The 17,014-nt window shown below is 43.5% G+C and overlaps 1 protein-coding gene and 1 pseudogene across 5 annotated transcripts in view; both read left to right on the forward strand.

Moving 5' to 3' along the window:
* Positions 1-14,131, forward strand: part of LOC309521092 (serine/threonine-protein phosphatase 2A activator pseudogene) — a 47,657-nt pseudogene extending 33,526 nt beyond the window's left edge. For 2 of the 4 annotated variants that reach the window (XR_014224631.1, XR_014224632.1), the window contains exon 2: positions 11,756-14,131. The product of XR_014224631.1 is annotated as a serine/threonine-protein phosphatase 2A activator pseudogene (transcript). Of the gene's footprint in view, positions 1-9,680; positions 10,388-11,755 lie in introns of those variants that run through there. The other 2 variants (XR_014224634.1, XR_014224635.1) reach the window with 2 other exon arrangements.
* Positions 1-17,014, forward strand: part of ZDHHC8 (zDHHC palmitoyltransferase 8) — a 125,603-nt gene that overhangs the window by 33,497 nt on the left and 75,092 nt on the right. The window lies entirely within an intron of this gene.

Genomic DNA, 17,014 nt, shown 5'->3' on the forward strand with positions numbered 1-17,014 from the left:
TTTAAGCAGGATGGGGGGGAAACACATGTGTGCAATACGAGCTCCTGTATGTTTTCCCCTTCATGGTGAATAGGTAACCGTAAGTGGGTGGGAGATTTGCATCCTGTGGCACTACCTTTAGCAAAATAAATCGTGGCTGATGATCTAATCTCGTCTTTCCCACGTAAAAGCTAACGTTCCCACTCCGCTACCCCAAGATTCTCTCTGTTCAATCTGCTATTTCTGCTGCTACACATATGTTGACTCACGCCATGTAGAGCTTTTGGAGATCTCATTCTGGCAGGTGAATTACCCATTCAGGAAACACCCACATCTGTTGGAGTCACACTGTTAACATTGTTTTGTCAAATCCCTGACTCCAATCAAGTAATGATTTAGGCAAAAATCATAGTGGTGTCCATTCACACTAATCAGGCCACCAGATTCATAACATTACAAAATAATATTTGCCAGTGTTATTTTTCAAGAAAAAGAGGTGCAGGAACTCCCCTTGAATTCCTCCCTTGTTCTCTTATAATGGCAATGGCGAGTTCCAGCTGAAAAAAAGCCCCGATCTTTACTGAAAGCTCAAGTTTTCAAAGTTTTTGAGAGCACTCTTCTTTCTATACTTAAATATGCTAAGTGTTTCTGTGGAAATGGTGCTGAAGCATCTGCCATGGATTAGCCAATCTAGAATTTTCTAGATCTAGAATTTTCATGAAAATTCTGCCTGCAGAGGGAAGCTGTTGGCCTAAGAATGTTGGTGACATTCCAACTATGCAAGTTAAAGTGAAAAGTCACTTTGTGCTTGTGTAGAAAAGCCTTCATGCAGGCTGTAGAGCTGCGAGGACAAGGCTGAGGACAGACAAACTTGGGCTTTTTCAGGAGGAAGGGGAGGAAATATGGAGGTTAGAGACAGGTGACAGGAGGAGGGACCCCACCCTTCCTGACAAAATTCTCCTACCACACCTTTCCTAGGCTCCTACTCAAAGCTTCTCCTGCCCGCTTCATCTCAGTGATCTATAAGCACAATAGCACAATGTTTAAAGGCAGAATAACCCTGGAAATCAGGTGTTGGGAACAAACAACTAAGGAACACCATATGCCCTTGCATCCTGTTCAGAAGAATACAAGTTTCAAATTAGAGTATATAATGTTTATAAGCACAGATAAGCCAATGGCTTGATTCAATATAAAGTGGCTCCATATATTCACAATCTCTCGTGGCAGTCTTATGAAACCTGTAACGTCCCCATTTTGCTAATCATACCAATCCCACATTTAGCCTCCATTCTTAGATCAGTGAACACACCTCTTTAAAAAAAAAAAAAATCGAAAAATGTGGAAGGTGACAGCGGCTGAATTCTCCTCCAGATGAGAGCTGACAAGTTGGAAAATACACTGTCAGAATACATAGTGTCAAAACCATCGCATGAGTGCTATGGAATTGGCCTTATAAGGCAGCGGTTTCCCCATTCTGGTGCCTTCCTGATGTTTTAGACTACAACTCCCATCATCCTTGACCATTGGCCATGCTTCCTGGGGCTGATGGGAGCTGGAGTCCCAACAACAACATCTGGAAGGTGCTGAGTTTATGAAGGAACAGCTGTGCATTAAAACCTTGCACAGGTTTATTTTGCATGTCCCATAAAAGAGGAGATAATAGATAGGGGTATATTTTGCTGGAACAATTCCTTCTCCCTGTGTTCATTCAGGGGGAAAAATGTATTCAGAGCATTAAGAAATAACCTCTTATTTTAATGTATAGCTCCAGCTGGTTGGCAAGCTACGGCTCTTACTGGATGGACAACTTGACTGCAGTTACTTATGCACTGATAACCTCCCATATAGATAACTGTAGTGTGCTCCATGTGGGGCTTCCCTTGAAGGCCTTCTAGATGCTGCAGCTGGTGCAGAATGCCGCTTCGTACAGTGGTGCCTTGCAAGACGAAAAGAATCCGTTCCGCGAGTCTCTTCGTCTCGCGGTTTTTTCGTCTTGCGAAGCAAGCCCATTAGCGGATTAGCGCTATTAGCGGCTTAGCGGATCAGCTGATAAGCGGCTTAGCGGATCAGCTGATAAGCGGCTTAGCGGCTTGGGAAAAGGGGGGGGGAGGAAAAAAACCCCGCAGGAACTCACAAGACATTTTTGTCTTGCGAAGCAAGCCCATAGGAGATTCGTTTTGCGAAGCACCTCCAAAACGGAAAACCCTTTCGTCTAGCGGGTTTTCCGTCTTGCGAGGCATTCGTCTTGCGGGGCACCACTGTAGTCCGCTATCTAGGATGGCGGGGGTCATATGACACTGATCCTCCAGTCTCTGCACCGGCTGCCTGAGAACCTCCAGGTCTGGTTCAAAGTGTTAATATTAGTACACAAAGCCCTGAACAACCTGGGACACAAGGACCCAGAGGAGCGCCATCTCCAGTATTGCAGCAGCCAGTCATTAAAATCAGCCAGGCAGTGACACCTGACAAGGGATTTTCTATAGTGAACCCTAGATTATGTGACTCCCTCTTATTTCTGTTTAGTTGTCCTCTGCTCTGTCTACTTTAAGGTGACCTGTGAATTTATTTTTTTTATACCACCAGGAGTTGTGGGGTTCAATGATTCTTCTGCTGAACTTACTGCTGCTTTATTTTATTTTATTAGGGAGTTTTCAAAATGAGTTGATGGGTATTTTAAGTGTGTTGTTGTTGTTACTGTATTATACATTTGCAGTCTGCCCTGGCCTCCCTTTTGGAAGAAGGGTGGGTATACATTTATGGAAACAACTAAGAAACTAATTATTGCCTGCACTGATAGAGCATTTAGCAAAGTTGCCTCTATGCAGATTGCAGATCTTGATATACTCAGTGATACGCGACATGTATGCTGGGATTTTTGTATTTTTAGGCATTTTGTCTTCTGACTCTTGTGCTTATTTATTGTATGATATTATTATTGTATAATTATTCTGCTTTTCCCAACTATATGGTAATCTCAAACCAACACCGATTTTGCTATTACTGTTGTTAATTCTGTTTTTGGGTGGATTTGTTGATCCTCCGGGTTTTTCCCCAGGTAGAGGAGTCCTATGGTCATGACACTGGTTTGTTTGTTAATCTTGGGTTGATTTTTCCGGACCATCAGTTTTGCCCAGTGAGCATGGGCGAAACTGTAAGCATGGACAACTGTCTGGACTATTTTTTAGAGAGAAAGATTCTGATTATGGATTTCCAGAGAACCTACAAAGACAAGTGCTTTAAACAGATAAGCAAAAAGCCAGAGATCAAAGCTGGTTTGCACTCAACTACAGTGGAAAAAATGGATTAGGGTCTAATTAGAGGTCTAATTAGAGTCAATGACAGCTCAAAGCTCAGCTTTAAAATGCTTTGAAGTTTGCTTGGAGTGTCCATTGAAGAGGAGAAAAGGATATGTGGACAAGACCTTTAAAAAGAAGTCATTGCTATGGACTTGGACTGTGATGTTTACCTGATGAATCAATTAAAACATAGGAAGATGCCTTGCTTTCGCATATTCACTTAATATGTTTTCTACTTAATAGTGTTAATAAGGCACATTATTAGTCCTAAAATAGCAATTCACAGAGCAATATACATATTGTTGCTTTAGAATTGCTACCAAATGAAAACTTCTGATTTTACACTTATACTTAGTCAAAAAGCTGAGAAGCTATTGAAAACCAATGATTAAAAAAAGACTGAGGTTGCACAACCTTAATGGGCATTTCTGCATTCTAGTCCCCAGCATACTTCCATTCTGGAAGAATCATAGAATCATAGAGTTGGAAGAGACCACAAGGGCCATCGAGTCCAACCCCCTGCCAAGCAGGAAACACCATCAGAGCACTCCTGACATATGGTTGTCAAGCCTCTGCTTAAAGACCTCCAAAGAAGAAGACTCCACCACACTCCTTGGCAGCAAATTCCACTGTCGAACAGCTCTTACTGTCAGGAAGTTCTTCCTAATGTTTAGGTGGAATCTTCCTTCTTGTAGTTTGGATCCATTGCTCCGTGTCCGCTTCTCTGGAGCAGCAGAAAACAACCTTTCTCCCTCCTCTATGTGACATCCTTTTATATATTTGAACATGGCTATCATATCACCCCTTAACCTCCTCTTCTCCAGGCTAAACATGCCCAGTTCCCTTAGCCGTTCCTCATAAGGCATCGTTTCCAGGCCTTTGACCATTTTGGTTGCCCTCCTCTGGACACGTTCCAGTTTGTCAGTGTCCTTCTTGAATTGTGGTGCCCAGAACTGGACACAGTACTCCAGGTGAGGTCTGACCAGAGCAGAATACAAGTCTAGAGAGCTATAGAAGCAGATTAGAAAATGAACAGGCTGTGCCTGTTCCACAGAGAGCTCCCTCACTATAAGCATAGCAATAGAAAGGTGAGGCATGCAGTTGGCCAGAACTATCTTTCTTGAAAAAGGCTCTTTGCAGCACTCCTAGAGCTAGCTTCTGCAACAACACACAGACAGTATTGGGCGGTGAATTTCACTCAAGTACCCAGATTCTTTGAGGCCACCTTTGTGACCCCAAACATACATGCACAAAATTCTTTGGAGTGGGAATTTCCTAATATTACAGAGTGTAATATTGAGAAAACACAATACAATCAAACAATCAATAAACAATAATGAAGTAAAACCAGGTGAGAGCATATGCACTGTTAAATAGCTATCAGGTGCAGTAACGCAAATTCAAACCCAAAACCTGGGCAAATAAGTAGGTCTTTAGCTGGTACTTAGAAAGACCTGTTGTTCCAGCCATATCTGAGGAGGGTGGGAGAGGGTTCCACAGTTGCGACGCCTGTGGAATGCCTGCCTCTCATGTTGCTGCGCATTGAGTCTCTAACAAGTGTGACACCATTAAGCGAGCACCCCCAGGCAGGTGCATAAGGGAGAAAGCCTTGCATTAGGTATGGATTTCCTTCCAAAGTCTTGGGATTTTAATCACAGACGTAACCATAGATGGCTTAAGGCCCAAACTGTGTCATCTTGGAAGTGTTTGTGAATCATGCCGTCTGGCTCCCTCGTGCCCCATAATAGGATGATATGGAAGAGCCTAAGGTCAGTGCCAAATAAGGTGGAAAACATGCCCAGCAGACATAGAAATCTCACTGGAATTATCCTACGCATATGATCACTGTCCAAGTACACCGGGAGTTACATTCTGAAAAACCCATGTCGGAGTTCATTCAATCTTCCTCTCTGACGTTTAATATATTTATTTTGCATTGATGCTTTCAAAGCCGTTCGGTCTTTCTAGGCATTTAATGACTCAGAGGTCCAGCGTTTTCTAAAGAACACTGGCTAACCAACCAATGGAAGACGGATTGCCTTAGGAGTAGATGGTTTATAGCAAAATTACTCACAACGCTCTCGAGAGATGCTATGACAGTGGGAAATTAAAATGGCACTTCTCAGCTGCCCAGTGCTAATGCAGAGTATTGCTTCAGTTGTCTGTGGTTTCATTTTTATTTTCTATCTTGTTTACCTTTGTTTCTATTTTCTATTTTGTTTACTTTTAAATGCATTTGCTGCTTTTAACTGCTTTTAATTACCTTTAGTATACCTCACCCTGAGACTGTTGCTTAGAAGGCAGTTAATAAATTGATGATGATGATGCCAGAGTTCAACAAGAAGTGTCTCACCTGATGACATTTATATTCCCCTCTACAATTCCCAGAGTGGTTTAACAATCAGTGCCTCCTCCCAGGGAACTCTTGGAAGTGTAGTTCAGTGAGGGAATTAGTAGTCTCCTAACAACTCTCAGCACCCTTTCCAACTACACTTCCCAGGATTCCTTGGGGGAAGGCATGGCTGTTGTACGAAACTTCTTTAAATATACAGTGACTTGGTCTATTGCCCTCAGGTGTGGTGGACGATACCGTCCCAACTTCAGTGTTGATGCAAAACTCAGTCGCTGATGCGTGGAATGGTGAAGTGAAGGCACCATCTTGTTTTTTAACCCCAGGCAGCAAAATGTCTCGGGCTGACCCTGTTTCAGTTATTTTTCCAGGGATTATATAACCATCCTTTAGCAGTAGCGGTCGTTGGAATATGCAATTTAGTGGCGATTACATTGTTTTGCTACAGTTAAGCGATTCCTTTTAGTATTCCCTTTCTTACAAAACTGTCTTGACAGCCTAAAAGTATACTTAGAGGGTTAAAGGAGATGATGTAACTTGCCATTAGCTTAATTGCATAGGCATTTTTCTTCAGAAATGTTTGTATTTTGAGGCAGGCCCACCAAGTATTTATAACATCAGCTGCTTCTTTACCGCAACATTAGGTCTGTTCTTGGTTGTTTTTTAAAAATGTGTTTGGCTTAGTCTGGGTGCAGCAAATGTTGCCAGTGGAAACTTGCATTGAAAATGGAAATTGATTGGAATGGAGGGGTGAGCACCGCATCTCAAAATGGATGGCCCCAGTCGTAGGACACTTAACTATTGGCTTCGCCTAAACTTAAATCCCCCTGGTCTAATATCCCTAGTGCTGCAAGATTGTCACAAGAGCGCCTGGACTAAAATTGTCTATCAAAAATTTCACTCTTGTGGTTTATCACCACAACAGCTACTCACTTTGGGTTTTAGTAAAGCAAACGGTATAATTTGTCAGCGCCTAAATGATATCGAGCGTCAGAACAACTTGGTCACAATTAGGAAATTTTGCCCATGGTATTTTCCACCTTCCCATTTCAACTCTCTGGCACCCTATCTGCATCACCTAGCAATTCTAAAATATAGACATGCTTTTACTCTCTCAAGATTGACTGTATTGCCCTCGGCTGTACTTGAGGGACGATTCCAACAGATTCCACACAAAAAACGCTTATGTCCCTGTGGAGATGGCAGTACCAAATCGGTGGCGCATGCCCTGCTGGCTTGCGCTCTTTATAAAGATTTGAGGAATGAGGTTATCACCATTCTTTTATTGTCCATTTCCGGTCGCTCAGCCACTGCCACAGTGTCCTTTCTCTTTGCAGATCAAGATGAGCAGGTGACAGCAAAGGATGCAAGGTTTTTAGCTGGGGCAATCGGTATAAGATCCACTATTTGACTACTGATTCAAAACCATAAAATATATTTTATATAATTGACTTTTTGTTTCTATTCTTTGTATATCGTATTGTTGTTTTATTGCTATGGCCGATGGCTGACGCAAATAAACAACCAGACAGTCCTAAAAATATTTGGATGCTTCAGAATGATGCTAGATCGACAGAGAGTGACAAAAAGCACCCAGACAGAGGGTTCGGCATTTGAAATGAACAGGCTTTGCAGCTCAAATAATTTGAATTGGAGCTAATGGAAAGTTGGACAGAGTTTTTGGAAAGTAAGCTTTGTGATTTGGAGATTTATAATGATAGTGTTTGAGCAACTGCCTCTTTGGTTTTAGATCTTACCATAGCCCAGAATTACTCAGTAAAGAAAGTGAAATGGTAACTTTCAGAAACGCAGGAGGAGGACAGGGTTTTTCCCCCACCCAGAACTTGCTGGAACTCAGTTCCGGCACCTCTCAGGTTGGCGCCATTGCCATTATAAAACAAAACAAGGGAGATGTTCATGGTGAGTTCTAGCACTTCTTCATCTAGAAAAATAGCACTGGAGGAGGATGTCAGGTGGTGGTGTGGTTGTTCGAGAGCAAACAGGCAAGACTCCGACCTGTATTTTCCAGGCTTTATTCTTAGTGCAAACTATTTACAGTGAAGAGCGTTGCAAGTTCATGTCTGGTTCAGTCGCTAGCGGAATCTGGGACTTGTCGGTCCTTGTACCTCCCCCAGCATAACAGTCGCGTGACCCCCAACCTTCTCCTCCCCTCCCTGCGCCAAAACCTACTGTTTGGCTTAGTCTGGGTGCAGCAAATGTTGCCAGTGGAAACTTGCATTGAAAATGGAAATTGATTGGAATGGAGGGGTGAGCACCGCATCTCAAAATGGATGGCCCCAGTCGTAGGACACTTAACTATTGGCTTCGCCTAAACTTAAATCCCCCTGGTCTAATATCCCTAGTGCTGCAAGATTGTCACAAGAGCGCCTGGACTAAAATTGTCTATCAAAAATTTCACTCTTGTGGTTTATCACCACAACAGCTACTCACTTTGGGTTTTAGTAAAGCAAACGGTATAATTTGTCAGCGCCTAAATGATATCGAGCGTCAGAACAACTTGGTCACAATTAGGAAATTTTGCCCATGGTATTTTCCACCTTCCCATTTCAACTCTCTGGCACCCTATCTGCATCACCTAGCAATTCTAAAATATAGACATGCTTTTACTCTCTCAAGATTGACTGTATTGCCCTCGGCTGTACTTGAGGGACGATTCCAACAGATTCCACACAAAAAACGCTTATGTCCCTGTGGAGATGGCAGTACCAAATCGGTGGCGCATGCCCTGCTGGCTTGCGCTCTTTATAAAGATTTGAGGAATGAGGTTATCACCATTCTTTTATTGTCCATTTCCGGTCGCTCAGCCACTGCCACAGTGTCCTTTCTCTTTGCAGATCAAGATGAGCAGGTGACAGCAAAGGATGCAAGGTTTTTAGCTGGGGCAATCGGTATAAGATCCACTATTTGACTACTGATTCAAAACCATAAAATATATTTTATATAATTGACTTTTTGTTTCTATTCTTTGTATATCGTATTGTTGTTTTATTGCTATGGCCGATGGCTGACGCAAATAAACAACCAGACAGTCCTAAAAATATTTGGATGCTTCAGAATGATGCTAGATCGACAGAGAGTGACAAAAAGCACCCAGACAGAGGGTTCGGCATTTGAAATGAACAGGCTTTGCAGCTCAAATAATTTGAATTGGAGCTAATGGAAAGTTGGACAGAGTTTTTGGAAAGTAAGCTTTGTGATTTGGAGATTTATAATGATAGTGTTTGAGCAACTGCCTCTTTGGTTTTAGATCTTACCATAGCCCAGAATTACTCAGTAAAGAAAGTGAAATGGTAACTTTCAGAAACGCAGGAGGAGGACAGGGTTTTTCCCCCACCCAGAACTTGCTGGAACTCAGTTCCGGCACCTCTCAGGTTGGCGCCATTGCCATTATAAAACAAAACAAGGGAGATGTTCATGGTGAGTTCTAGCACTTCTTCATCTAGAAAAATAGCACTGGAGGAGGATGTCAGGTGGTGGTGTGGTTGTTCGAGAGCAAACAGGCAAGACTCCGACCTGTATTTTCCAGGCTTTATTCTTAGTGCAAACTATTTACAGTGAAGAGCGTTGCAAGTTCATGTCTGGTTCAGTCGCTAGCGGAATCTGGGACTTGTCGGTCCTTGTACCTCCCCCAGCATAACAGTCGCGTGACCCCCAACCTTCTCCTCCCCTCCCTGCGCCAAAACCTACTGCACAGAATGGGTGCTGGCAAAGGGGTACTTCCCCTCTCTCCGGTTTGCTCAGTCTCGGTGTTGAGGCTCTCCCTAGCATCCCCTGGTCCCACCACCTCCTCTCCACTGGAGGTGGAGCTTTCCTCCTTGCCAGAGGAGGAACTGCTTCGCAAGATTTTTGGAGGTTTCCTATAACACAACTGCCCTCCCACCTCTCGCCTCTGAGCTGATGGCAGTTCCCCGACAGAGGAGATTGAAAATTTTAATGTGGGGGACCAACCTGCTTTTGTATGGGATTCAAGAGGAGGTGGGTGAGGGAGACAAAAAGGTAGGAACTGTTAAGAAAGCTGTCAATGACTCCCAAGTCCAACGACACACCTGTTAAGAGCATACAAAATTTGGCACAAGCGATGTACCCCTCTCCTTTAAAGCTACAGGAAGCAGGGTGGGCATTCCTTTTTTCATGTAATAGTTCTACCTGGAAGCAAAACCCTCATGATTGCTAACGTCAACAAGGCTTCCGCTGTACTGTCAGCATTACAGTCGGATCTGCTCGCAGAGCTGGAAAAATAAAAGAGGGGAGGGTGCTTAAGATGATTGGGAGATTGTACTGTGGTACTTTGGTTTTAGAACAGCTTAGTTTATGAACAACTTGGAAACAGAATGCTGCAAACCTGGAAGTAGGTGTGAGCTTTGCTTTGGAAGCGGAACATGTTCCACTTCCTGTTGAGTGTGTTCCGTTTGTAATTGAGTCCCCCGCTGCTAATCAGAGGAAGCTTCCTGTTGAGTCTGTCGGCTGTTGAGTCCTGAGCACCCACACAACACAGATATTTGGAGCTTTTGTTTTTGCTTTAAAAAAAATTGCATTTTTATTTGTGTGGCTTTTTTGTTTTTCCCCACTGTGACTTTTATGGGACTGATTGTGACTGTGGCTTGTGACTTCATTTCTGTGACTTGTTTTTGTGACTGTGTGGAACCCAGTTCAGCTACTGATTGATTGACTGTGTGGCTGCAGAAATGGATAAAAGCCCCCCTTCCAAACAATGACTATCATCAATGCACGTAAGAAAGTAATTTTAATTTTTATCATCTACAATACTGTCTTTTTATTTTATAGTACAGTACACTGATTATTGCTTTCATTTTATGGATCAATGGTTTCGTTAGGTAGTAAAATTCATGTTAAATTGCTGTTTTAAGGGTTGTTTTTAAAACAACCATTAATTAATCCATTTTGCATTACTTTCTATGGGAAAGCACCTCTTGGCTTTGGTTTGGAACAGACTTCCAGAATGGATTAAGTTTGGGAACCAAGGTACAGTACCACTGTAAAAGGAAAACATCTCCCCAGAAGATGTCTTCCATACTTGTAGTGGGACGGAAGCCGATTACCCATTTTTTCCTTTCATGTCACTGGAGTTAAAAACACACACAAAGCTGTGGGAAATGAGATAAGCAAATCATGTTTGATTAACAGGCTGTTCATCTGATTTAATAGGTGGTACATTTGCTATTTATGCTTTGAATTGAGCTTTTAGGACCTTGAAAATATATTCACGGTACAGTATATTATTTTGCATCAGTAGGTGATAGGACTGAAGTGAGTCAGTACACCTTACCGTTGCAATTTTTGCGCCAGATGTAAACTGGCTGGTATTGATCTGGCTTTAGTATTTTAGCAAACCCCAAATATGAGGCATTAAGTTTTGCTTTTGCTACATTCCTGGGCAGACATGGCCTGGGATGAGACTACTTATTAATAAAGGGAACTCCAAGGAAGCTGTACTGCAGAATTTTTCTTCTGCTCAGATGGCCCTGTTGGCTGCTGGTGAGGAAGCAAGACAGTACTTTCATTTTTGGGGATAGCTGTTAATAACTGGAAGTTTAGGGACCAGGAAATGCAGAACAAACACTGTAGTCATGAGCGACGAGATAAAAATGGTGACAATGAACGTGAAATTATTAGGAATGCAGTCAAGAGGGCCAGAAGTAGGAATTATTCGAAAGAAATGATACTCACAGTAATAATGTTGCGGGAGGGGGATTAATTAATTAATTGCCTTCCACACACCCTGTCTTACAGTGATTGTGTCATCAGACACATCTTACAGTAACTCTGTGAAGTATAAGGGGTATGGCAAATAATTTATTTAACGAGGGACTAATAAAGCCAGGGGAGTTGCATTTCTTTTACATTCTGATTTGGGCTCAGTTCTTTGACTTACCTGGACTTAAACAAGGAACTTAGAGGTCTCTTAGACCAAAAAAAAAACAAATTGTAGCCTTTCATTTGGTGTAGGCTCCTGATCTGAGACAACTTACATACATCAATTATTTTAAAATATTTTTAAAAAATAAAGTTTCTTGTTTTCTCTTGAGGGAAATTCCTTAGAATATGAGAAGTATGCTGGTGACTTCACTGTTGGTTTAACCTGCAGGTCCTTAATAAAGTTTGCTCCTTCATAAAGTTGTTTTAAGAACTACAAGATACAAGGCGGTGGGAGGCGAAAGACAGCGGCGGCAGCTCAAACAAGATGGCAGAAAGCAAGTGGTATCTAGAAGCCCCCAAGGAGGCACCTTGGCTTGCTCCCCGCCCAAGTTTCACGATCCCCAAGAAGGAAATCAACATGGTTACTGACATGGCGAAGTGGAAACGCTCACAGGCTTATGCAGATTACATGGGCTTCATTCTCAAGCTGAATGAAAGCGTCAAGGGAAAGAAGCTGAGCTGCAGTTACAAAGTCTCTGAGCCCATTGAGAAGCTGGTTGCTCTCCTAGACACGCTTGACAGGTGGATTGATGAAACCCCACCGGTGGAGCAGCCATCCCGCTTTGGGAACAAGGCCTTCCGGACGTGGTACACCAAACTGGACCAGGAGGCTGAGAACCTGGTGGCCACGGTGGTCCCGAGGGGGCTGTCAGAAGCTGTCTCCGAGGTGGCGGTGTACCTGAAGGAGTCTGTGGGCAACCCTATTCGTATCGACTACGGGACAGGTCACGAAGCAGCGTTTGTCGCCTTCCTCTGCTGCCTTTGCAAAATTGGAGTTCTCAGTGTGGATGACCAGCTCGCCATTGTCTTCAAACTGTTCAGCAGGTATTTGGAAGTCATGCGGAAGCTGCAGAAGACCTACAGAATGGAACCGGCCGGCAGCCGAGGAGTCTGGGGCTTGGATGACTTCCAGTTCCTGCCCTTCATATGGGGCAGCTCGCAACTAATAGATCACCCAAACCTGGAGCCTCAACATTTCCTGGACGAGAAGGTGGTGAATGAAAACCACAAGGAATTCATGTTTCTCGAGTGCATCCTGTTTGTTACAGAAATGAAGACAGGCCCATTTGCTGAGCACTCCAACCAGCTGTGGAACATTAGCGCTGTCCCTACATGGGCGAAGGTCAACCAAGGCCTTGTTCGCATGTACAAAGCCGAATGCCTGGAGAAGTTCCCTGTGATCCAGCACTTCAAGTTTGGCAGCCTCCTCTCCATCCAGCCTGTTGCATCTTAGGGAGGTTTTGTAAGATATTCTTTCCCCCATTTCTTTCTCTTTTTTTTTTTAAAAAAGAGGGGGTCAGAAAGCACTGGAGAGAGCAGGGTGAAGGGCCAGAGCTCCCCCCATTCAGCTCCACCCTCAAGCTATGCAGCCGATTCATTTATGCAGATTATATTTTTGCAACTTTTTGAGGGATGGGGGACAAAAAAATCAGATTTTCCTATTCTCTTAAAGACACCCCACCCCCCGTATTTTGAAGAAGGGTTCCCTTGGCCAGCTTGCAGATTGGAAGAGTATACCTCCCTGTTATTGTATACACGCCATCCTTTGAGAGTGCCAACTTTTGGTATTCACGAATGCACCAACAGCTGCTGCCTCTGTCACCTTCTGCTAAAAATCTGGGCCCTTCGTCTTAGCTCAAGTCCCCCCATGGACTACCCTCCTGTTTCTGCATCTCTGCTGTCTGTTGCAAACACCCCCTTGCCACCCCACAAGCGCATGTAACTCCCCTTGCCCTAGAACCAGCGCCTGACAAGGCTTTCTGCACATGACACTCTTTCCTCTGGTTTCCTCTAGCATTGTCAGGAAAAGAAAAATAACTGCAAAGATACATCCCCCCAGTTGTTATGGACTAGCTGAAATTTGCAATTCAAATGCCACCCCATACAGTGCAGAAATTGTTGTGAGCCCTGACCCTTTGACCTTGCAGCTGCATGGCACAGGTTTCTGGGGATGCTTTCATTTCCTCAGTGGAAAACCACCAGGACAGTATCCAGGCTTCTCCCACCTAGAGGGTACAACCTTTCTACCATCCTCAGAGTCCCTGCAGTACCCCCGTCTCCCCAACCTTGCAGACTAAAATCAGGTGAGGGTCATTTTGCAGTCCAGCCAGCTTCTTTGGGGATGTGGAGCCAGCTGACATAAGACTTCAGTTGTGTGCAGCACCCCACTGGAACAACACCTTTCTCCAGCAATCTTGGCAGCAGAGAAGACCACTGTCTTCTTAGCAGGCTTGCTTTGGAGCTATCTAAGGTAGTCCGCCCCCCCGCCCCCCGCTGATTTGAAGGAGGGTGGTATCAAACTTGAAAGGAATGTGGGGAGGAATGGGTAAAGGTAACACTGGCTGAGATGTGACGTTACTTTCATGTTTTCTTTGCTTGCGTTTGTTTTATGCATTTTTTTGCCATGCCTTTCCAAAATTATCAAGGCTGTTGACATAAAGAAAGAAATGCCTCATCTAAGATGGGTGCTTGATGTGACATGTGGCTTTGACTATTTGCATGTGAATATACACAGATTCGATTGATTAAAAGCAATGTGATTAAACAGTGCAGTCCTGTGCTTATTTGCTCAGAAGTTGTGTTCAATGGGACCTACTCCATAGTCAAGGACTGTAGCTTAAATTTGATGATAGCCCTAAAAATAATGTGTTGTTAGGGTCCATCTTCTTTCCTTGAATGTTACTCTGATCACATTTGGGTGGTGTAGTCCAGGGATGCCCAACAGGTCAATCGCAATGTACTGGACGATCGCAGGGTGTCCCTGGTCAATCATGGTTGATCGTGGGACCCTCCTCCCACCCAAAAAAGCTCAACAACTCTGGCTCATCCTCCCCCCCCCAAAAAAAGCCCATCAACTTTGTTTCATCCTCTCCACCCCCACCCCCCGCCCAACAACTCTGGTCAATCCAAAGCAATCCAAAGAGTAGATCACTGCCAGTTTTTTATAGTGGGAGTAGATCGCAGTCTTTTGGAAGTTGGACATGCCTGATCTAGTCCATCAACATTCTAGGTGGTCCTTATATTCTTGTTTGCTGTGCTTCTTCAATTTGATGGAAAACAGCAAATCGTTAATAGAATCTTTGTGATTTTGAAAGGTGTACTGCATTGTGATGTGTGCAGCACAGTCCCATTCCTGTTTACTCAGGAGTATTGAGCTCACTTGAGCTTGTAGAACACATATTTTGGCTCATGACACAAAGAGAGAGAAGAAGCAAAGTTGATACTGGAAGATGGATTTTATAAAATGGAAAAACCAGAAATCTCCAAATGTTGTTATGAAGTTCTGAAAACCTTTTTTTAAAAAAGTGTTCAAAATTACATTTAGTAGGGAAAGTGTGTACAGAAAAATGTGTACGTTAGAAAAATTAACATACTAAAATGCATTATATTAAGGGACCTGGCTTGCAAAAACTCTGTATAATGGGCAAAATTTGCATACATTAAGAGAAACACACACAAAAAGTTGTACAAGGTTTTGTGATGTTGTTGGTTTTTTTAATTACAAACTGTGCAGAAGTAGGGAAAACTGAACTTAAAATTGGGGAGAAAATTTATTTAATTATTCCCCTAGATGTATATACTGCTTGTAATAAAGCCTCAAAGTGGTTTACAAAAAGAATAAAACAATAAGTAAAAAAGAATCTCTTAAAAAGAATAATATTAAAAAATTAAAATCAACAAGAAGCTAGAAAGCAGATAAAAACACATCAACATTCTGCGTGTCTGGTGTCTTTTTTAGAAGGCCCAAAACGAGTATATACAGCAAAGTCGCCTGCCTGAGATCAGTAGGCAGGAAGTGTGGGTGCTTCTACATTAAAAGATCAATTTCTTACAGACGTGGAATACATATTACCATATTTTTCACCCCATAAGACACACTTTTTCCTCCTAAAAAGTAAGGGGAAATGTCTGTGCATCTTATGAAGTGAATGCTGCTCGGAGGAGGGACGGACAGGAGCCATGGCTCACCTTCCATGGCTTACACAGGTGTAAAGCAAGCACAGCGGGAGCCGTGCAATCCCTCGGCCCCCACGCACGGCTGCCCCATTGGGATGGGTGGGTGGGTGCGCACCACCCCCTTGGGATGACGCTCGCGTGGACGATGTCCCACGTCCTCACAGGCGACATGCCACCACGCAAGGCCCTCCCTCTGCCACTGGTCTTGCCAGGCCAGTAGTGCCTTCCTTTGCCAGAAGTGTGAAATTTGAAGGGTGGCTGTGGTTTGATCCTTGTGTTGTGTACAAAGGTATGAATTGTGTAGGTTTGACTTAAAATGGGAATTGAATCAGATTTCTCCTTCATTCCTCCCTCATAGGAAAGCCCCCAGAGCTCTGCAATGAACAAGAAAGGAAGAAAGTCCCACTTATTTTGGCTTTATTAAAATAATTGTGTGGGGCCAAACCGTTCAGTCCTTGATTTAAGGGACTCAGTGTGGGAAACGCATATATTTCCATTGCCTGCCCCTCTTACTAGGGGATAAAGTCTCTCTTCATTTGTTCATGACCGTGATGATGGTTCTTAATGCCACTGTTGACTGCTGTTCACTTTCATGGTTGAAATATTATTCTGATATACCGGTAGTTTATTAAATAGTTTAGTACAACATTTGATTCAGAATACAGTGGTGCCCCGCAAGACGAATGCCTCGCAAGACGGAAAACTCGCTAGACGAAAGAGTTTTCCGTTTTGGAGGTGCTTCGCAAAACGAATCTCCTATGGGCTTGCTTCACAAGACGAAAATGTCTTGCGAGTTCCTGCAGGTTTTTTCCCCTCCCCCCCTTTCTAAGCCGCTAAGCCGCTTATCAGCTGATCTGATAAGCCGCTAATAGCGTTAATCTGCTAATCCGTCAATGGGCTTGCTTCGCAAGACGAAAAAACCGCTAGACGAAGAGAATCACAGAATGGATTCTTTTCGTCTTGCGAGGCACCACTGTATATTTTTTTCTTGTACTCCTCTAAAAACTAGGTGCATCTTATGGTCAGGTGCATCTTATGGAGCGAAAAATACGGTATGTGACACATGTAACAGTGCCAGGTCCACATAAGTGGAGTGAGGCATCCCTTGCTTAGATCATATAATTGTACAGTTGGAAGAGACCACGAGGGTCATCTAGTCCAATCCCCAATGTGGGGCTCGAACCCACAACCCCAAGATTTAGAGTCTCATTCTTGTCCTAACCACTGCTGCATTCAGTACACCCTGCTGTATCTTCTATTGGGGATGAGAATACCTATTATGTAGGTTCTCCAAGGCACACAGTCAAGTCATAGGCCAGAGTCAACCTCCCATTCGCCGATGAAAGAGGATGTTTGTATTCATTACCCATTGTGCATTTCCTCACACCATTTCAACACTTGCCTTCTGCCAGGCTCCCCTTGCTCAGCTGAGGAAGATATTTATAAAGTATGTTTCCAACGGCGGCTCTTA

This window comes from Podarcis vaucheri (assembly GCF_965113315.1).
Source record: "Podarcis vaucheri genome assembly, chromosome: 16".
NCBI classification, from domain to species: Eukaryota; Metazoa; Chordata; class Lepidosauria; order Squamata; family Lacertidae; genus Podarcis; species Podarcis vaucheri.